Source organism: Macrobrachium rosenbergii, chromosome 7 (genome assembly GCF_040412425.1).
Source record: "Macrobrachium rosenbergii isolate ZJJX-2024 chromosome 7, ASM4041242v1, whole genome shotgun sequence".
Taxonomy (NCBI): domain Eukaryota; kingdom Metazoa; phylum Arthropoda; class Malacostraca; order Decapoda; family Palaemonidae; genus Macrobrachium; species Macrobrachium rosenbergii.
In genome coordinates this window covers 41,894,117-41,917,968 of record NC_089747.1, presented here as the reverse complement: position 1 = coordinate 41,917,968, position 23,852 = coordinate 41,894,117, and the positions used below count along the sequence as shown (strand labels likewise).

The following is a 23,852-nucleotide window of genomic DNA, read 5'->3' as shown; positions in this document are numbered from 1 at the left end:
AAATAGATAAAAAGATACTAACTGAGACTTGCATCATTGTTCAGTCCTAACGATCATTCATGTTTAAAATACGTTGTTTGAAATACGTATAACATCAGCCATGTCTTTTTCTCCACTAACTCAATTCAAAAGATGTATTGACATTTATTACATAATATACATGGAATGGGGTGTATCAGTAATACATCATCCACCTGCCAAAATTGCCTGTTCGAATAGAATTGGTAAACTTCTTCTCCAAGACACTGGATAAATAGACCAGTTGGCTCCCCTCCCTCCTTCCTCCTTCCCAGGCACCCCCTCAGTGCCCACCCACCACCGATGAAGGTAGAACGCACTGCGCAACCGCTCTTGCCGACCACCTATAAAACTCGTTATTTTAAAGTGTAATTTGAACAAGTGTGGAAATATAATGAAGGAAAACTGAGAAGACATGGAGGGCTAAACGTTGGTTATTGAAAAAAGAAGCAAATGGGGCTTTTTAAAACTACGTGCAAATGTTTTGTCATCGAGTCGTTTGGCTGAGTCAGCCATTTTTCTTTTTTGGCGAAGGAAACCTTCTATAAAATAGTACAATTATCCAAGCAGAGCCTGCCTATATTAATTCAAGAGACGATTTTTTGCCTCCAGCAGAGTAAGACGGAATACTTAAAGGACTCTGAAGTAAGAAGATCATAATATATTTTAGTCTGTAGAGTAAGTAGGTGCATCTATTCGATTTTCTAGAGAAGCCAATGTTACCACATACTGCTTATTTAATTCAATGTGTTTTTCCTCTAGTAATGCATAGTGCCCTTATTCTTAAGTACTATAAACGAACTAGCATTAGTTAGAACTTCCATAACACTGATATTCTAGAGAAGTAAGAAGGAATTATGCCTGGGTTAAGAGGTAGCTGGCTAGGCTAGGCCTAGACCTAGGGCTAAGAGCAGACCCCTTCCTCCTGTTCCTTTTAAACTTTTGGGGGAGGGTTTTTTCAAGACTCTTTTCACCAAACCCTGTATTTTACTGTACTAAACACTGGAAAAAATATATAATTATCCACATTTTCAATGGACGTTATCTTAATCAAAACGTGGAATTGATAAAATGATTACACCTGAAATCTTACTGGTAAGTCCCCTACCAGTTTAATTCGAATCCAGGTAAAAAGTCATAGGAAAAAAAGTCTCAGAAAAAAGTCACATGAAAAAATGTTACATGAAAAAAGTCACAATAATCTTTCCTAGATAGTGACCCCCAAGGGTTTTAACCCGGTATGTATCCACCTTTGCGGCGTGTTTAGTATAAGACCGTTGGGGATTTCCGTATAAACATAAACAAAAGACTGTAAATATAAAGATAATGACCCCCAAGAAATATTGTGAATTTTTCCCCCTGTGGCTTTATTACCGGCCACCATAAATTAATGTGCCTTTTTTCCCAGCCAAAATTGTGAATTTTTTTCCTGTGACGTTTTTCCTAGACAGATTTGTGAATATTTTCCCGTGACTTTTTTTCTGGCCAAAGTTGTCAGTTTTTTTCCTGTGACCTTTTTTCCTAGCCAGAATTGTGAATTTTTTCCCGTGACTTTTTTCCTAGCCAGAATTGTGAGTTTTTTTTCCAGAATTGTGAATTTTTTTACTTTTTTCCTAGCTGAATTGTGAGTTTTTTTCCTAGCCAGAATTGTGACTTTTTTCCTAGCCAGAAATGTTAATTTTTCCCGTGACTTTTTTTCCTGGCCTAAATTGTGATTTTTTTCCTGTGACCTTTTTCCTAGCCAAAATTGTGAATTTTTCCTGACTTTTTTTCCTAGCCAAAATTTGAGTTTTTTCCTGTGACATTTTTTCCTAGCCAGAATTGTGAATTTTTTCCTGTGACTTTTTCCTAGCCAGAATTGTGACTTTTTCCAGTGACTTTTTACCCGCCAGAAGTTTGAATTTTTTCCCTACTTTTTTTCCAAAATTGTGATTTTTTCTGTGACTTTTTTAGCCAAAATTGTGATTTTTTTCTGTGACTCTCTAGCCAAAATTGTGATTTTTTTCTGTGACTTTTGCTAGCCAAAATTGTGATTTTTTTTTTGTCGTTTTTTCTGAATTTTTCCGTACTTTGTTAGCCATTTCCTTTTTCTCCATCGTTATCTTTCTTTTTTCCGCCACAGTTTTATACCGATCAGTTATAGTCTATCCTCACAGGTCACTCCTTTCTGTTTTTCCGTATGTTCCATTCCTTGCTGTAATATGACAAGAGCACGGTAACCTAGGCCTAGTGGATTTCGTAAATTGGTCACTAATTTGTCCCATCCAAGTCATTCAAAGAGTGTCTTTTTAAGAGGCTATTATTATATTTATTTGATTATGTAAAGCTAATGATATTTTTTCAATCGAGTTTTTATATCTGCACATAGCAACATAGGCAGAAGGCCGGCGCTACTTTGGCTTGTTATCTAAGAGTCACCTACTCCGAGGGGTAGTACTAAACATGGCGGAAGCTCCTTGGGACGCCGTGTTTAGTCCTAGCCCGTCGGGGATCAAAGTGTTATATACACCCATTTCTATAGTGCGTGGTCGACAAATTATTATATTAATTGATGAACGATATCTTCGTGCGGCCATCTATTTTACCATACGGTGTTTGGTACTAGCACCTCGGAGTAGGTGACGCGCAGATAACAAGCCAAAGTAGCACTCGGAGGCCGATATAGCATACACCTACAAATTAGACGTTCGTACCGTAGCCTGTCAAATATCAAAATGAATTATTGATGTCATGAATGTAGGCAATTTGATTCCGAGCACATATTTGTGTAAATATCCGTTTTTGGTCCTTGTTTATCAGAAAACAAAACGAGGAGAAGAGAGGTTTTCATTTCGACTAATACCGTCTGTTGAGGCGAATGTCTGGGAACCTTATTGTTTTAGTTTGTGCTCCCACGAAGAGTTACAGCAGATATAAACACGAAATGCCGAGACAAATAATGCAACAATGCTTTGAAGTGCTTATTGTGCTTTGAAAGGCTTGAAAAACCGGGAAAACTAGAAATGGTTTTCCCACTATACGGTATTAGGCCTAATGGCTCATCCTTTTATTTCTCAGTGAAGCTTTCTTTCATAATACAGTCATTTTTATCAATCCCAACTTTCAAGTTGAATCTAGTCTCTACAACGTGTTGATTATTATGTGTTTCCTCTAACATATATTGTAATTTGTTCCAATTTCCATAAAACAATGTATGGGAAAGCATTTAAAAGCTTCAACATGAGATAGTGTGTATCCGAAACCCATTTCAAGACTCAGACTTCGGCTGCCGTGCTGTTTACCTTCCGAGTTAGGAAAACCTTTTTTCACAGTCTCTGAACTCGGTTGCATTATTAATAGAAATTAAATATATTTGAAGGAGAAATTTGAGTTAGTAAAGTAAGATTTCGTTTTGGATCACCAAGTAATTATTTGAAATATAACGCTGCTATAACGACAAATGACAACCAACCAGTTAACATCACGCCACCGACCACTTCCGCGAGATTTAAAAAAAAAAAGCACTGTACCGTTCTCCATAATGTGTACAAATATTTGTGTTTATTCGTTGTTTTTCTCATTGGTTATCTGTTTTTATGTTGTCACATATGTACAGTACAGTACATTCGATTTTGTACACCCTTGGTGTTCAGTTTAATGGCTTTTTGTTCATTTTAACTTAAAGTAACAATGACATTAATTTCAAATATCGTTGGCGTCTTTGATGAATTCTCTCTCTCTCTCTCTCTCTCTCTCTCTCTCTCTCTCTCTCTCTCTCTCTCTCTCTCTCCAGCGTTTTTATAGGTATTACTCATGCTGAATTTATCTCTCTCTCTCTCTCTTTGTCTCAGAAAAGACAGGAAATTAACGAGTAACGTGATGTGAAATACGTACATAGTAATATCCATAATTAATAGCAGAAAGTTAAAAGATATTTTTTTCCGAAAATAAATCTAACTACAAATGAATAATTAAGTCATTGAAACTGGTCGGCCACGTGCCACGGTGAGGGAAAATTGTTTAATAATTTACTGTTGAATACAAAATAATATTAGCCTTCTTAGTGACTTTAAAAGCGTGCGATTTAGTATTTGGTTTAGAAGATTACATTTATGTTCTGGGTTTCCTGACGTCTTCTCTGAAGGTATATACGCCATTATTTCTTTTGAAGGTTTTTCTTGAAAGAGACTTAATTTTATGCCGTTTAAGTTGATATATATATATATATATATATATATATATATATATATGTATATGTATATGTATATATATAATGTGTGTGTGTGAACTAATTGATACATACAGGTAGCGTTGCACCTTCCAAGGTCATTGATGCTGACATAGCAGTTAGACGCATACTGTGTAGTAGACACTGTACTCTAGAGTAGGCGTATTCGGATACTGCGTTGTAGACACTGTACTCTACAGTAGGCCTATTCGGATACTGCGTTGTAGACACTGTACTCTAGAGTAGGTCTATTCAGATACTGTGTTGTAGACACTTTACTGTAGAGTAGGCTTATGTGGATACTGTGTTGCAGACATTGCTCCAGAGCAGGCCTATTCGATCCGGCCATTCTGTAATTCGAATACAGCATGCAGAATTTTCTGCTTTCCTGAATCAGTTTAGATCAAACCAAGTCTCGACTACACTATTCCAAGTGGGGGTTAGTGCCGTCAGTGCACCTCACGCGGTGTACTGTAGACATTACTTAAGGTTCTTTGCAGAGTCCCCTCGGCCCCTAACTGCAACCTATTTCATTCCATTTTCTGTACCCCTGTTCATATTTCCTTTCTTCCGTCTTACTTTCCTCAACCCTCTCCTAACAGTCGATTCATAGTGCAACTGCAAGGGTTTCCTCCTGTTAAACCTTTCAATCATTTTTACTTTCAGTTTCCCTTTCAGCACTGAATGACCTCACAGGTCCCAGTGTCTGGCCTTTGGCCTAAGTTGTATACTGTATGCTGTTGTTCATGACGTACGAAAACAACCATAAAATAGCTGGATAATCTGAATAACGAACAGCAGAAATGACGATTAGGCCGAGGAAGCCCCAACAGACAAAGGGCGGCAGATGGAGCCCCAAAAGAAATCATAATTGTCCTCCGAGTTAGTTTCGCAAGAAAAAGGACGAACAAGCGGGAATGACTGGCTAATTGCGTTTCCCAACTCTCTCTCTCTCTCTCTCTCTCTCTCTCTCTCTCTCTCTCTCTCTCTCTCTCTCTCAGGGAAAGCAGATGTCAAATAGAAGTCGTTTACACAGAGAATAGAGACAAACTGAGGAAGTTGGAACCATCAAGCAGTGGATGAGCAAAGGCGGAATGTATAATAGGTTTATGTAAACAATGATGATGAATGAGTTTTTTGTTGAATGTAATTACTAGCTGTTGGAATCATTGTACTTTACGCAATAATTCGTGGAACCTAAGCTGTTCGATGAGATAATATAATGTGAATTGCCGTCTCTCTCTCTCTCTCTCTCTCTCTCTTACACACACACACACACACACACACACACACACACACACACACACACACATAATGAAACATGAAACAGGTATAATGTGAATGTAAATTACTATGCTCTCTCTCTCTCTCTCTCTCTCTCTCTCTCTCTCTCTCTCTCTCTCTCTCTCTCTCAGAGACATGAAACATTACGTGAGTGCTCGAAATCGATTTGTCTCTTTATAAATACTTCATGTGCCATTTTCTTTTAGTGTTGGCATATGATAACATCTAAGATAATGAATATAAGATAGGCTATCCACAACGTGCAAAATTACACGGCACATAAGTATTTCCCCATAGGGGGTTAGTACCGTCATTGCACCTCATGCGGTGCACTGTAGGCATTACTTAGGTTCTTCTCAGCGTCCCTCCCTAAGGCCCCTAGCTGCAACCCCTTTCATTCATTTTAATGTACCTCCGTTCATATTCTCTCTCTTCTATCTTCTTTTCCAAATTCTCCTAAAAGTTGATTCAGAGTGAAACTACTAGGTTTTCTTCCTGATACGCCTTTCGAACCTTTCTACTGTCAGTTTCCGTTTCAGTGCTGAATGACCTCATAGGTCCCAGCGCTTGGTCTTTGGCATAAATTCTGTGTTCCATTGTACTCTCTATCAAGTATATAATAAGGTGGGGAATGGAGGATAAATTTTACATGAGATTTTTCGTAATCAGTTGCAATATTCTCATCAGGGATTTTGCCTTATGCTCCCACTGAACGCCCGTACGCCCTAAGTGGATATATATATATATATATATATATATATATATATATAAACATATATATACATTTATATATATATATATATATATATATATATAATATATATACGAGTATATATATATATATATATATATATATATATATATATAAACTTATATCTATATATACATATATATATATAAATATATATATATATATATATATATATATATATATATATATATATATATATATATATATATATATTTATTCTACTGTATATATACATATATATTGTCTCAAATTTCCGGCTGTGTCAGTCCCCAGTCTTTGGTTTCAATTGACATTTTTTGAAGGTTCGCTTCCTTCTGTTTATTCATTTGTTCATTTATTTCTTTAATCCCTCCTCTCTCCTTCTTTCCTTCGCTTGATGGCGTTCAGTCCTTCGGAAGTTCCCTTGACAAGTTCAGTGTTTTGAGTCTTCTTATAAATGAATTCATGTCGACTAGAGTAATAATAATAATAATAATAATAATAATAATAATAATAATAATAATAATAATAATAATAATCCTGTAGTTTGTATAGTCTTCTCTATTCGTCTATCATTCTTCTTTTCATCTATCATTCTTCTTTTCATCAACGTGTTGCTGATTACAAGACGATTAGAGAAGACCTTACAAATTTAATGCCTTGGAAACAGCTATTATTTTCAACGCTACTGCCCCTCAGAGAAGGTCCCCTCTCTGATAATAATAATAATAATAATAATAATAATAATAATAATAATAATAATAATAATAATAATAATAATAATAATAATCATAATGATAATAATATTATTATTATTATTATTATTATTATTATTATTATTATTATTAATGATAATACTGAAATTTGAACTTTCGTTTTAACAACTTTAAATTTTCGTTTTTCCTTTAAAATGAACCTGATTTCCTGGTTTTGCACATGCCTAAGGAAATACCTCATACTATCGCCTTCGCGTGCAAAAAGGAATGGCCTGTAGATTTCTAAACGTTGCGTAAATACTGTATGCTTTTCGACTGATGCTCACGGCGGTCCAATACGAGCGATGCTTGATCAGCAACGTTGTGTATGGACAATACGTGGATGGGTAACTTTCCAGAAATGCCAAGTGCCGTTAGAATTAAATTCTTTGGGAAAAAAAAATCTTTGCATGAGAGCATGGGGATGGTGTGTTTATGAACCAGTATATAGTTTTGCTGACCTGGTATGTCCGGTTTACCTGGCTCTTGCATAATATCATTAGGTTACGTAAAACTGTCCCAGCCTTCTAGCTACATGCATGATCATCGAACCTTTCGTTGTTTGGCTGACTTGACAATACCGTTTTCATGCTAGGCAACTGTTATACTTGTGATTATGTCCGTTTATCTCTCTTCTCTCCTGTTTATGTTCGCCTCTCTCTCTCTCTCTCTCTCTCTCTCTCTCTCTCTCTCTCTCTCTCTCTCTCGTTTGCTTCTGATTGTCCGAGGGTTTGTTTGCTGATAATTTTTTTCGTTTAGCTTTTGCTCTTTCATGTAAAGAAATCTTTCCTTAATTTTTACTCAGTCAGCCTTAAATTAACATTCCTTTTTCTCTACCCCAGACCCCCACTTCTCTCTCTCTCTCTCTCTCTCTCTCTCTCTCTCTCTCTCTCTCTCTCTCTCTCTCTCTCTCTCTCTCTCTCTCTCACACACACACAAGTAACAACGCCTTACGAGGACAGCAGAAGGAAAGATGGGCGATCCGACTCTGCAATAACGCAATATTGCATCACGACAACAACAGTATACGTTTGAGTAATGACATGACAAGTAAAGAGCGAGGCCTCGCGTTCGGTGAAGAACGACGCCCTTTTAATGGCAATGCAGAAATACATAGGAATATACAGCAATGCGTAATGTAATAGACAGGAAGGCAGTGTTGTTTTTCCACCTTTCTGTGTTTTGCTGTCGAGGAGAAACATGATTTTCTGTCTTTTGTCGTCCGCGATGAAGTTGACGAAGAGAGAGAGAGAGAGAGAGAGAGAGAGAGAGAGAGAGAGAGAGAGAGAGAGAGAGAGAGAGAGAGAGATTTCTCTTGACGCTCGGGGTTTCACAATGTCTTGTGGCTGACAATTTTTAGAGAGAGGTTTCTCTTAACACTGAGGTTTCATAATGTCTTGTGGCTGACAATTTTTAGAGAGAGGTTTCTCTTAACACTGAGGTTTCCTGGATGTCTTTTGGCTGACAATTTTTATAGAGAGAGATATTTCTCTTAACACTGAGTTTTCCTGAATGTCTTATGGCTGACAGTTTTTGGAGAGAGAGATATTTCTCTTAACACTGAGTTTTCCTGAATGTCTTATGGCTGACAGTTTTTGGAGAGAGAGATTTCTCTTAACACTGAGTTTTCCTGAATGTCTTATGGCTGACAATTTTTATAGAGAGAGGTATTTCTCTTAACACTGAGATTTTCGTAATGTCTTTTGGCTGACAGATGTTAAGAAGGTTAAGTTTCGCTTGATGAAAAGAGAAAAAACTAAGAAAAAAAAAAAATTGTTTTAGGGTCCATAGACACCTTGCACCTACTCTCCTTTTGGTTTCTTCTGCTTCAAGTTCCAGCGACGAATGGAAGGCAGGGGCGTCTGCCCTTCTTTCAGCCCTTCTCATTTATCCGGAGCTGGGACCATACTGAGAGCGTCCTCTTTAATAGCAGAGTTCAATGAGCCTGTGCGTCCATTTTTATAATGTGAAAAGATTCTCTCCTCCTCTCACTTTCACATTATTTCCATTTTTCCGACCAGTAATTTTGATATAGGTAAAATCTCTCTTCTCTCTCTCTCTCTCTCTCTCTCTCTCTCTCTCTCTCTCTCTCTCTCTCCTTAGGTGGATCGGCACCGCTAACTCACACCATGATAAACTGAACTTAAAAATTGCATTCAGTCTCGACAAGTTTTTCCATCATTTATCAAAAGTGGAGGGTTCATTGGACACTAAGGGGCGGTATCCTCTCGTTTCTCTCTCTCTCTCTCTCTCTCTCTCTCTCTCTCTCTCTCTCACACACACACACACACATTTCTTCACACTTTCATTTCATTTTCTTCTTTCTGAAAATTGTGTTTAGATAGATTTGTGAGCTGTATTTTTAAGCTCACTTTGCAGTCTCCCCCCAAAACGTAATTTGTCCCTTACAGTGTTTAAGATCTCCATAAAGTTAAATCAACTTCACATTTTTCATAGAGGCGCCTAACTTCTGCATTGCATGTCAAATCACCATAAATTCAAGGCCTGCAATTATTTTTTGCTTTTGATGTATGAAGTCACCATCACAAAAACACCATCCTTCTTTTGTCCGTGGCATTCAGAATTTTTTTTTTTTTATAGCAAAACGCCATCTTTCCTTTGAACACCCACGTTCGAAATTACCACTGACGAAAGCCTTCTTTCTCACTTTATAAAAGACTTCAAGTTTATTTATTTCCGTCATGGTGTTCGAAATCATCTCAATAGTGTGTGTTGCGTTGGTAAAGGATTAAGAAAAGATAGTGAAAGTTAACTAATATCGTCTAGAACAGCAAGAGGAGGAGGAGGAGGAGGAGGAAGAAGAGGAGGAGGAGGAGGAGCCGGAATATTCTAACGTATGGTATCGAGGGGTGGGAGAAGACGTTAAAGCTAAGGGTTGAATCCCAATAGTTGTCAGAAGAGGATTAAGAAAAGATAGTGAGAGTTAACTAATATCGTCTAAAACAGCAGGAGGAGGAGGAGAAGAATGAGGAGGAGGCGGAATATCCTAAAGGATGGTATTGAGGGGTGGGAGGAGGCGTTCAAGGCTAAGGGCTGAATCCCAAATAGTTATAGGAAGAGGATTAAGAAAAGATAGTGAGAGTTAACTAATATCGTCTAGAAAGCAAGAGGAGGAGGAGGAGGAGGAGGAGGAGAAGGAGGTGGAGGAGGAGGAAGAGAAGGAGGAAGAACAGGCGGAGCGTCCTGAAGGATGGTACTGAAGTATGGGAGACTAAGGTCCTACGGGTTAAGGATTGAGCGACAGAGGCTCTTGTGAAAGTGTGAGTCAGAGTTATTTTGAGCTTATTGGTGCAAGAGAAGGAGGAATAAAGGAGATGAATGAGTAGCAAAGTGCTAAGGGAACATATCATGGGACCATACTGAGAGTTTCCTCTGTAATAGCAGAGTGCAGGGCACTCACTGTGTCCATCTTTATAATGGTGCGAGGAAATTCTCTCACTCACTCGAACATTACTACCTTTTTTTCCGACCTGTGATTTTGATATAAGTAAAATATTTCTCTCTCTCTCTCTCTCTCTCTCTCTCTCTCTCTCTCTCTCTCTCTCTCTCTCTCTCTCTCTCTCTCTCTCTCTTTTCCCTTAGCTTCGGCACCGCTAAGTAACATTCATGATTTTAAATTTGCATTCAGTCTCTGGAGGGGTCATTTTATGTGTGTGTGTGTGTGTTGTGTGTATGTTTGCGTGTGAAGGCATATTGAAGGCATTCAATATTAGGGGTTGAGTTACAATAGTTGTAGCAGAAGGATGAGGAAGAGGTTGTGTGAGGTACCTGATATTGTCTGGAAGAGAAGGAGGAGGAACAGCCTGAGTGGTGTCCTAAAGGACTGGTATTAAGGAGTGGGAGACGAAGGTCCTACGGGGTAAAGGATTGAGTGACAGAAGCTCTTGTGGAAATATGGGGAAGATTTAGCGAGGGCTTCTTGGCGCAAGAGAAGGAGCAACAGGAATAAAGGAGGTGAATGAGTAAATGTCAAGGGGAGATAAATCAGGGCGGTTTCGGGATTATGAGGAATGGTGGTGTTTAGAGATGGGAGAAAAAATGAGGGGGGGTGAGGGTTGGAAGGAAGAATTCTCAGACGAGGTACTGTGGGAGTGTGCTAGCATTTGAAAGCTTGTTTCTAGGACAACGAAGAATGAAGGTATCAAATCAGAAGGGAAGGAAAATCAAGGGGGCGAAATTGCCGAAGAAGGAGAAAGAGAGAGAGAGAGAGAGAGAGAGAGAGAGAGAGAGAGAGAGAGAGAGAGAGAGAGGAGATGAAAGAGTTTCCTCAAGGGAGGAGGAAAAAAAAGTGAGGCATTAGAAAGTAGGAGGGGTTGAGAAAGAAAAATAATAGAAAGAAAGAAAGTAAGTTTCCTCAAGGTAGGAGGAAAGAGAGGAGAAAAAAAATTGAGGCGTTGGGAGGAGGAGGAGGAGGAGGGAGTGAGAAAGAGAAATAATAGAGAGAAAGTTTCCCCAAGGTAGGAGGAAAGGGAGGAGAGAAAAAACGGTGAGGCGTTAGGAGGAGGGGGAGGGTGAGAAAAAGAAATGATAGAAGGAAAGAAAGTTTTCTCCTGGTAGGAGAAAATGGAGAAGGAAAAAAAAGTGAGGCGTTAGGAGGAGGAGGGAGAGGGGTTGAGAAAGAACTAACAGAAAGAAAAAAAAAAGTCTCCTCAAGGTGGGAGGAAGGGGGGAGAAAAAACCTGAGGCGTAAGGGGAGGGGGGGAAGGGGGCGAGGAAGAGAAATAATTGAAAGAAAAAGGAAAAATTTTCCTCATGCTAGGAGGAAAAGGAGGACGAGGAAAAAAAAAGTGAGGGGTTAGGAGGGGGCGGGGAGGGGGAGACGACCTATATTAAGAAGCAAAGGCAGAGAGGTTGAGGCATATTGGCTCCTCAGAAAAGATTAAGAGAAAAAGAGTCCCCATTTCCCTACGGTGTTTGAGGCGCAGTGAGGACAAAATCAAGGCAGAAAGAGAGGGGAGGATTGATTGATTGATTTATGGCTACTAAAATTGGCGTCACAAAGACAGAGTGGAAAGGGTGGAAGGTGTTGATGGGTGTTGGGGGAAAGAGTCGCGTCATTTCTCATACTTCATCATCATACGACCACCATTTTTCCTCTTCATAAATCAGCCATTATTGTACCAAAATCTCTTGAAAAGACTGATGTAGCCTTATTAAGTTCTCCTTATATATATATATATATATATATATATATATATATATATATATATATATATATATATATATATATATATATATATATATATATATATATATATATATATATTATATATAAATAATAATTTACCTTTATATAAATAATAATTTACCCCTACTCTTAATATTCCACACTTTACTTCGTTTTCCCGGGGTCTTGGCTAGGTAAGTATATTTAATGAATACAGAATTAATAAAAAAAAAAATGACCACTTACAAAATCTTAAGTAATTAACAAATGCATCATACAACCAACCAGTTAAAGAGTAAAAGGTCCTTCCGTAAATCAGTTAGTAAACCCTGTTAGAAATTAGCCAATTAACAGTGGTTAAATCACTCCCAACCCTCAAATAGATTCCTATGATCTCAGCAAACATTCAGTTACTCAAGTATTTTCGTTCAGTCATTTTGTTTAAAGTATTAAACATAACTAACGTAAAAATTACTTAACCAATCAATCTCAGATTCAACCAAGAGGTCTTTCAACCAGTCAGTCAACTTGATTTTAGTTTTCTGGAAAAGAAAACTGTTGTGCCGGCTTTGTCTGTCCGTCCGCACTTTTTCTGTCCGCCCCCCAGATCTTAAAAACTCCTGAGGCTGGGGGCCTGCAAAGTGGTATGGTGATCATCCACCCTCCAATCATCAAATATACCAAATTGCAGCCCTCTAGCCTCAGTAATTTTTTTATTTTATATCAGGTTAAAGTTAACCATAATCGTGCTTCTGGCAACGATATAGGATAGGCCACCACCGGGCCGTGGTTAAAGTTTCATGGGCCGCGGCTCATGCAGCATTATACCGAGACCACCGAAATATTTTTGTTGGCCTTGATTATACGCTGTAGCTGCTGTACAGAAAAATTGCGCGAGTTTGCGGCGCATTTTTTTTGTTTGAAGAAATTTTCCATCCAGTCAGCTGATTTCAGTGAATCAAGCAGTGCACTTGATTTCAACAAACCAATCAATCAACTAATCGACCTGATTTCCACCAGTTAATGAAACGATGATTTACAGAAAACAAATCATTGGCATGAAATTTTAATATATACTGAAATACTTCCTTCTTATCTCTTTAAATAGATGACAATTACTGAATTATCACAATTGGCGAAACAGATAGACTGGGGTAAGTGATCAAGGAATTATTACGTTTACAGAGACTATCAATTCGCAAATTATCGGCAACATCAGAGTAACTGAAAGCGGGAAACGTCTTTCAATTTTAAGCGTTATTTCTGTTCATGAGAGAGTGTGGTAAAATTATGTGTGTATGTAAATTAGCATAGTTTGTAGACATATGATTGATTGCAAGTAATCATCAGTTTTTTTTTATCTGACTTACCTTTCAGTCAAATTAAATACAGCATTACTATTTGCAAGGATGCGAGAAGTGTCAATAGTCTTCAAGAATTAAAAGGCGGATTGAAATCAATTGAAGATGCTGCAGTGAGCTACCTCGTTTGTCATTTCTTCTTTGGCTATAAAATAAAATGTTTTTATTCAGATTAGATATATATATATATATATATATATATATATATATATATATATATATATATATATATATATATATATATATATATATATATATATATATATATATTTCAATGATAATAAGCTGGATAAAATATTACACAGTAACAATGGTATTTTATGGTTCCTGAAATCTACAAAAATCCAGTTAAAGAAGAAAATTACGATTCTGTAATCCCTTATCTCTAAAAAGTAACGTAAATAAGTAACACTGCTATCCCATTGTTCCCAATTCATAAAAGAAAAAATATATATACTGTACAGAAGACTAACTTGTTTTGTGTATTGAAATAATCAAATAAAATTAAAATAAGTTAAAATAAGAAGCCCCAATGTTTTGTGGGTTTTAGCATGAGTCAATAAAATCCTGCTCTCTCACGGTTCCTTGTCACCGCAAAAGTACTGTGAAAGAGAACCAGTACTGCTTCCTGGACGACAATCTCGACAAGAGCGATCGGCCAAGAAAACCGAGAACCACTACCACTTTGCGATTCATGGTCTCCACGTGAGAGATCGAGGAGTCAGATGCGTTTTCAAGCGAGCCAGAGAGAATTGGGTGGTGACAAATACCCTGGCTTTTTATGTAGGAAGTTTCGTAAGATGTGCGTACTACGGCGGCAGGAGAGAGAGAGAGAGAGAGAGGGAGAGAGAGAGAGAGAGAGAGAGAGGAAGGGAGAGCGAGGAAGGGCTATATTTCTAGGTATTGAAGGGCGCTATATATAGGTATTGAGATATGCTTTCTATATATATATATATATATATATATATATATATATATATATATATATATATATATATATATATATATATATATATATATATATATATATATATATATATATATATATATATAGATATAGTAGAATACAGCCTTTCAATACCTCTCTCTCTCTCTTTACTCTCTCTCTCTCTCTCTTCTCTCTCTCTCTCTCTCTCTCTCTCTCTCTCTCTCTCTCTCTCTCTCTCTCTCTCTCTCCATTGAAAGCTTAAAGTCTTTTCTTCTGTATTGGTATACGTGGAACATCCACAAAGGCATTATATAAGGAGAAATATCTTTAGTTCATGGTAAATTTAGTTTACAGTATGATAATAATCTTCGTTTAAAAATAGTAGCTGCTTCCGTGTCTTAAAAGAGGCGTCATATCATTAGGTTTGGTTTATTAAATTTTTTTATTAGTGAATATTTTTATATGTCGCAGTCTTCAGTAGTGAACTATTTCGCTACCTTATCATCATCATCATCATCATTATTATTATTAGTATTATTATTATTATTATTTAGAAGACGAACCCTATACATATGGAACAAGCCCGTAGGGGCCACTAACTGGAAATTCATGCTTCAAAAGAACATTATTATTATTATTATTATTATTATTATTATTATTATTATTATTATTATTATTATTATTATTATTATTATTCAGAAGATGAACCCTGCACATATCCTTAAGCCCCTAGCTGCAACCCTTTCATTCCTTTTACTGTACCTCCATTCTTGTTCTCTTTCTTCCATCTCCTAACAATTGTTTCATAATGTGACTGCGAGGTTTTCTTTCCTACACTTTCAAAACTTTTTAGTGCATATTGACCTCATAGGTCCCAGCGTTTGGCCTTTGGCCTGAATTTCTTATTCCATTCCATTCCGTCCCACGGAAACTAGCTGGATAAGTCAAGTCAGCAGCTTGTTCTGTAAGAGTCCAAGCACCCTACCAAGTAATAATAATAATAATAATAATAATAATAATGATAATAATACTGTCTTCTTGTCTCCACATTACATAGCCCCTACTTCTCCACCCTTTCCCTATCCATCTCTCCATGCGATTATTCCCTCTTATGCCCCCATTATTCCATTCAGTCCCTACCCCTGCCACGACCAGTGCCCTGACCCCTTCCAGGAATCGGAAACTCACTCATGCACGATATTTTCACATGATACATTAGGACATGAAGATGCCCCCACTCGGCGGCCATCATGCTGCAGCAAAAACAGGTAAATATTTACCTGCATGTGGAGTGGTTTGGCCATTATCATGCACGTCAGCCAGAGAGAGAGAGAGAGAGAGAGAGAGAGAGAGAGAGAGAGTAAAATAACATGATTTCTAAATAGCTTACATTTCGAGACACTGGAAATACGAGTTAGAAGGGAGGGGAAGGGCGAAATCAGCTTTGATTTTATGAGGTTCGTGAGTGGAGAGAGAGAGAGAGAGAGAGAGAGAGAGAGAGAGAGAGAGAGAGAGAGAGAGAGAGAGAAAGTGCACATGTGTTGGTAAGTGTCTGTATGTTACGGCGTGAGAGAGAGAGGATTTTTCTTTATATGTATACCATTTTTTGACGAGAGAGAGAGAGAGAGAGAGAGAGAGAGAGAGAGAGAGAGAGAGAGAAAGTGCATATGTGTGTGTTTGTAAGCGTCTTTGTTTGTCACGGCGTGAAAGAGCGGATTTTCCTTCATATGCATACCATTTTTTGAGAGTACAGAGAGAGAGAGAGAGAGAGAGAGAGAGAGAGAGAGAGAGAGAGAGAGAGAGAGAGCAGGATGAATCAACTGTGGGCAAATTATGGGAAAGGAAAAGGGAGGAAGAATTGTACAAAAATCAACCGAGGCCTCAAATAAAAGACGCATTCTCACACACACACACACACAGAGAGAGAGAGAGAGAGAGAGAGAGAGAGAGAGAGAGAGAGAGAGAGAGAGAGAGAGAGAGAGAGATCCGCATCATAATTAGAGTTTCAATTATTTTCCTCACTGCGTTATGGTGGTTTTGATAATCATGGAAACCTAATGGAAACTGGTGTTGTTGTAAAGGTTAGATGCATTTCACTGGATAATTCAGGTTTTAGAATTTTTTTGTTTTTGTTAAAGGGGTGAAATTGGTCGGCTTGGAATGTTTAATAAGGCTGATGTTAAACAATGAGTATATTAGTTCTTGAGACTTTGATGTTTGTCTGAAATATATATATATATATATATATATATATATATATATATATATAATATATGTATATATATATATATTATTTTTTAATATATATATATATACTGTATATATAGATGTATGTATAGATGTAATATTCATAATGACCTCATATTTTAATTACATACATATCTGGTAAAAAGTAATCAGTAGATTCTACACAACACACACAAACACACACATATATATATATATAAATTATATATGTTATAGATATATCTATATATATATATATATATATATATGTATATTTATATATATATATATATATATATATATAAATATATTTGTATTTATATATATATATATATATATATTATATATATATATATATATATATATATATATATATATATATATAATATGTGTGTGTGTGTGTGTGTGTGTGCGTGTGCGTGCGCGACATAAGGAATAGATATTATTCATCACCGTGAGGCTTACAGCGGAAATCTCCCAAGCGATTTATCTTCTGTTCTGCTGTATATATTAGTTTTTCCGAAAGTTCGGCGTTAAAGACGATATCTTTATCGCTCCGTAAATTCACCCATCTATCCGCCTGGCTACTTCTGACGTTTCTGGGTGACAAATTCGAGAAATGTAATACAACGAGTCACCCATGGTCTCCTATCTTAAGGCGACTGGAAATACATACGAATTGAGAAAATTCGCGAGTCAAGCTTCCCTTAACGGGGTAGGGCCGTCAGTGCACCTCACGCCGCGCGCTGTAGGCATAACTTTAGGTTCTTTGCAGCGTCCTTTCGGGCCCCAGCTGCAACCACTTTCATTCCTTTTACTGTGCCTCCGTTCATATTCTCTTTCTAATATCTTTTTTCCAGCCTTCTCCTATCAATTGTGTCATAGTGCAACTGCAAAGCTTTCCTCCTGTTACACCTTTCAAACCTTTCTGCTCTCGATTTCCGTTTTAGCGCTGCATGACCTCCTAGGTCCCAGCGCCTGGCCTTTGCCTAAATTCTGTCTTCCATTTCATTCCATACAAGGGATATTATATATATACAGTACATATATATATATATATATATATATATATACATATATATATAATATATATATATATATATATACATATATAATATATATATATATATATATATATATATGTTATATAAATATATATATATATATATATATATATATATATATATATATATATATATATATATATATATATATATATATATATATATATATATATATATATATATATATATATATATATATATATATATATATATATATATATATATATATATATATATATATATGTATATATATATATATATATATATATATATATATTTTATATTTTATTTATATATGTATATATCTGTATATATATACATATAAATTTAAATTACATATTATTTAAATGCATATATATAAATATATATATATATATATATATATAAATAAATATATATATATATATATATATATATATATTTATATATATATATATATATATATATTTTACATGCATATTCCATGTAGTTAAGGCAATATCTGCACAAAAGACATGCATGGAATAAGAGAGAGAGAGAGAGAGAGAGAGGTGTAGAAAAATTGAGGTGATTTCCAAGAAACAGGAGAGAGTAATGAAAAAAAAAGAGAATGAGAGGGAGAAGGAGTAAAACATGAAAAAAAACTAAGGGAAATATGTAAGGGTATAGAGAGAGAGAGAGAAAGAGAAAAAGAAGCTGATTAGGATGAAATTATTAATTCCCAAGAAAATGTAATGTACATATATATATATATATATATATATATATATATATATATATATATATATATATATATATATATGTATATATATATATATATATATATATATATATATATATTTATATATATATATATATATATATATATATATATATATATATATATATATATATATATATATATATTCTCTCTCTCTCTCTCTCTCTATCTCTATCTCTCTCTCTCTCTCTATATATATATATATATATATATATATATATATATATATATATATATATATATATATATAGAGAGAAGAGAGAGAGAGAGAGAATATATATATATATATATATATATATATATATATATATATATATATATATATATATATACATAGAGAGAGAGAGAGAGAGAGAGAGAGAGAGAGAGAGAGAGAGATTTTCAATTCGGAAGAAGTCACCAAGCCATACGGCGTCACATATAAAATTCCCTTTGATTACCCTTGCCACTTATACGGGCGGGCAAAGGAGGAACCTAGTATGTTGACAAAGGGGATCTGAAAAGGACAGACTATAAAAAAGGGAAAAAAAGAAACACTGGTTAGTGAAAAAGATGAAAAAGAGATAGAAGGATACGAGATAGGAAAGGGGCCTGGTAACAGATTAACCAGTAGATGAAGATTGCGGAAGATATGAAAGAGGTTAATGTTTCAGTTTGGTGTATCATAGATGAATATGGTGAGTCTATGATGTCCCAGTATAGTGTTTTATAGATAAATGAATGTGGTGTGTCTGTGATGTTCCCGTATAGTGTTTCATAGATAGATGAATTTGGGGTGACTCTGATGTTCCAGTATAGTGTTTCATAGATGGATGAATATGGTGTTTCTCTGATGTTCCAGTATAGTGTATCATAGATGAATGTGGCGTGTCTATGATGTTCCAGTATTGTGTATCATAGATGGATGAATATGGTGTCTGTGATTTTCCAGTATAGTGTATCATTGGTAGATGAATATGGTATCTATGATGTTCCAGTATAGTGTGTCATAGATAGATGAATATAGTGAGTCTGAGACGGTTAGAACTGAGAGAGAAGTATTGTGAAGCTGTAGTATAGTTGAAGATAGCGGATTGATGATAGTAAGGTGTTTGATAAATTGACTTGCTAACATAACAGTCTAAGGCCAAATAGCTTAACAGACCTACCCACAATTCTCCACAGCCCCCGTAGGGGGCTAGTGCCGTCAGTGCACCTCATGCGGTGCACCGTAGGTATTACATAAGGTTCTTTGCAGCGTCCCTTCGGCCCCTAGCTGCAAACCCTTTCATTCCTTTTGCTGTACCTCCTTTCATATTCTCTTTCTTCCATCTTACTTTCCACCTTCTTCATAATTGATTCAATTTGCAACTGGCAGGTTTTCCCTCTGTTACACCTTTCAAACCTAGACCCCATAGGTCCCAGCGCTTGGCCTTGGGTCAAAATTCTATATTCTATTCCATTCCACACTCTCCTAACAATGTATTCACAGTGCAACCGCGAGGTTTTCCTCCTGTTACAACTTTCAAACCTTTCTATTCTCAGTTTCCCTTTCAGCCGAGAATGACCTCGTAGGTCCCAGCTATTAGCTTTTGGTATAGATTCTATATTCTCTCCTATTCTATTCTACCTAACATTCTCCACAGCATATTTCCCCGAACTCATCTTCTCCTTCTTCTTCTTCTTCTTCTTCAGCCCTTCCAGAAGAAGGAAGACCGCCTCCTGGTCTTCCTCTTGTGTGCATTCGGAGACCCGACTTCACATATCGGGTGCGACGTTGCGTCTGGGGCGATGAAAGAGAGAGAGAGAGAGAGAGAGAGAGAGAGAGAGAGAGAGAGAGAGGAAAGCACTTTTCAATTGCAGTGATGAGAGGGAAACGAGCGGGAAAGGATCGGAGCCTGTCCGTTTTACTCGAGAGTCCGATTGAAGCGAAGAGGTTGAATTTTGAACAGGCGACCGAGGCCGTAGTTCAGTCGTGCGTTGTTTCTTGAATGTAAAAGCAGCGTGAAAGTATGATTTTACCTTTGTTTGTGCTTCTTTTTTGTGGGGTGGGTAAATTTGGAACGTGGCAAATCGCTATGGAAATAAAAGGTTTTTATATAAGTCCGAAAACTCTTTCTTTGAAATATCTAGAATTACATTAAAAAAAGACCCCTTTTGTACAAATTTTAGATAGCTATGATCATTATAAGTCAGTTTACCGCGTAATAACACATTGTAAGAGGTAACAAGTTGTAAAATTCCGTATACTTTACCACAAACTAGACGAAATTGACCAAACGTAATGGCATAAAATAAAGGAGAAATTATATTTTTTCTCATAACTATATCTCCGTTCAAATTCTCCTTCTTCAATCCTACTTTCTTCAACCCTTTCCTAACAATTACTTCAAAATGCAACTGCGAGGTTTTCCTCCCGTTACACCTTTCAAACCTTTTTATTCTCAATTTCCTTTTCAGCGCGGAGTGACCTCGTAGGTCCCAGCGTTGACCTTTGTCCTAAACTTTGTATTCCATTCCGGTCTATTCACTCAAGCTCTACAAACTTGGCCCTACGTAATAATATAATATAGAGGTTAAAGGATATTTTTCCTTATCATATAATTAACTGGAAAATTAATAACAGTATACGGCCATCAAGAATATGATTTTTAATTCTCTACAATGATTATAAAGAAAAATTATATATTAACTGCCGTCAGTGCACCTCACGCGGTGCACTGTAGGCATTACTTAAGGTTCTTTGCAGCATACCTTCGGTCCCCTAGCTGCAACCCCTTTCATTCCTTTCACTGTACCTCCGTCCATATTGTCTTTCCTTATCTGACTTTCCTCAATCCTCTCCTACCAATTGTTTCATAGTGCAACTGCGAGGCTTCCCTCCTGTTACACCTTTCAAACCTCTTTATTCTCAATTTCCCTTTTAGCGCGGAATGACCTCGTAGGTCCCAGCGCTTGGCCTTGGGCCAAAATTCAATATTCCTATCCCACGAAATATTATCATGACGCAACAAACCCCACGCAATCAGAGGTCACCTAACCTCGCAGGACTTAACAAACCAGAACGCAACGAACGTCACTTCGCTTCTGCCATCGTTCAGACGCGAAACTTGAAGTATCACTCGTGCCCGGACCGCCCAACGGCATGTAATGTCAATTATTAGGATTGGGACCTGATCCCCAACAATCGGATCAAGGCCTCTTCATCGGGCTTAACTTACGGTTCACCTGGAATGTCTGGCGAAGCGAACGGTATTTCGTCCTTGCGCCCTTTGTTCAGTCGCTTGAACAGCGTATCGGATCAGTCTCTCTCTCTCTCTCTCTCTCTCTCTCTCTCTCTCTCTCTCTTTCATTGTATATTTATATATATATGTATATATGTAGTATATTTATATATATATATATATAATTATATGTATGTATGTATATACATTATATAATTATATATATATATATATATATATATATATATATATATATATATATATGTACACATACATATATGTGTGTATATATATATATATATATATATATATATATATATATATATATATATATATATATATATATATATATATATATATATATTATATATATATATAAATATTTCACAGTTATATATATTTATGTATATATGTGTGTGTGTGTATTTATGTGTATTATAAACTTATTAGAGTCCTCCTCAAACTTATAAAAAAGTATTAAAATTCATCCCATACTTACAAAATTGGTTAGCATTAATACCATATTCAAAGAAAAAACATTAACACATATCCCACATTAATAAGGCATTAAGATTCATCGCACAGGTATAAAGGTTGGCTCAAATTTCGTCATTCACTTGGAAAAAGAACTTTGGAATACATTCCGTGTTTATAAAGTAAGGGTTAGAAAGTCTTCCACTTATAAACTGGTATTGAAATCCGTCCTGATGTTAAGAATGTCATTCATTCAACAAACATAGGCATAGAATGTTGTTTGCGTGGGGCAAGAGAATATATTCATTGGCCAGGGATGAATTCTGAGATTAAGCAATTTATTTTAGCCTGTGAAAACAATTTTTTATTCAACTATATTAATCTGTTAATCTCTTATATTAACGCAGGTATTTGTGCTTAAAAGTTTGGAAATATTCCCACACTTTGTAAAACATCGTATCAAAAGCTATCTAATAAATATAAAAATGTATTACAGTTCATTGTACACTTATAATGAAAAATTTTTTAATCTATCTCACACCTACTCAAATGCACTGATATCTGCCGCATATTAAACCTACATTTATGAAATTACTGAAATTCACCTCATATTTGTAAAAAAGTATTAAAATTCATCCTAAACTTGTGAAAGTATTTAAATTCAATCAATTCATAAAAAAGTATTAAAATTCATCCTACACTTATGAAAGTATTGAAATTCACTCATATTCATAGAAAAGTATTAAAATTCATCCCACACTTATGAAAGTACTGAAATTCACCTGATATTCATAAAAAAGAATTAAAAAGTCATCCCACACTTCTGAAAGTACTGAAATTCCCCTCATATTCATAAAAAAGTATTAAAATTTATCCCACACTCATGAAGGTATTGAAATTCGCCTCATATTAAAAAGAAGTATTAGAATTCATACCACACTTATGAAAATATTGAAATACACCTCGTATTCATAAAAAAATTATTAAAATTCATCCCACACGTATGAAGGTATTGAAATTCGCCTCATATTCATAAAAAAAGTATTAAAATTCACGCCACACTTATGAAAGTACTGAAATTCACCTCACATTCATAAAAAAGTATTAAAATTCATCCCACAAATATGAAAGTATTGAAAGTCACCTCATTTTCATAAAAAAAGTATTAAAATTCATCCCACAAATATGAAAGTATTGAAATTCACCTCACATTCATAAAAAAGTATTAAAATTCATCCGACACTTATGAAAGTTTTGAAATTCATCTCACATTCATAAAAAAATATTAAAATTCATCCCACACTTATGAAAGTATTGAAATTCATTGAAATTCACCTCATATTCATAAAAAAATATTAAAATTCATCCCACACTTATGAAAGTATTGAAATTCACTTCATATTTATAAAAGCGTATTAAAATTCATCCCACACTTATGAAAGTATTGAAATTCACCTCGTATTCATAAAAAAAGCATTAAAATTCATCCCACACTTATGAAAGTATTGAAATTCACCTCATGTTCATAAGTTATATTTAAAATTCATCCCCCACGCATATAAAACATATTGCAACCCACTTCACACTTCTGAAAGGGAATAAAATCTATCTCACAATTATAAAAAAGTAACCAATTTCATCACCACCCATAAAAATAGACTAGAACCCCTCTCTT

At 35.7% G+C, this 23,852-nt stretch overlaps 1 long non-coding RNA gene across 1 annotated transcript in view; it reads left to right on the top strand.

Annotated features, from left to right (window-relative positions):
* The first annotated feature begins 224 nt into the window (after nucleotides 1-224).
* LOC136840346 (uncharacterized) overlaps nucleotides 225-23,852 on the top strand; it is a 102,308-nt gene continuing 78,680 nt past the window's right edge. Inside the window, exon 1 of the long non-coding RNA XR_010853596.1 lies at nucleotides 225-696. This is a non-coding gene — a long non-coding RNA (uncharacterized lncRNA). The remainder of the gene's footprint in view (nucleotides 697-23,852) is intronic.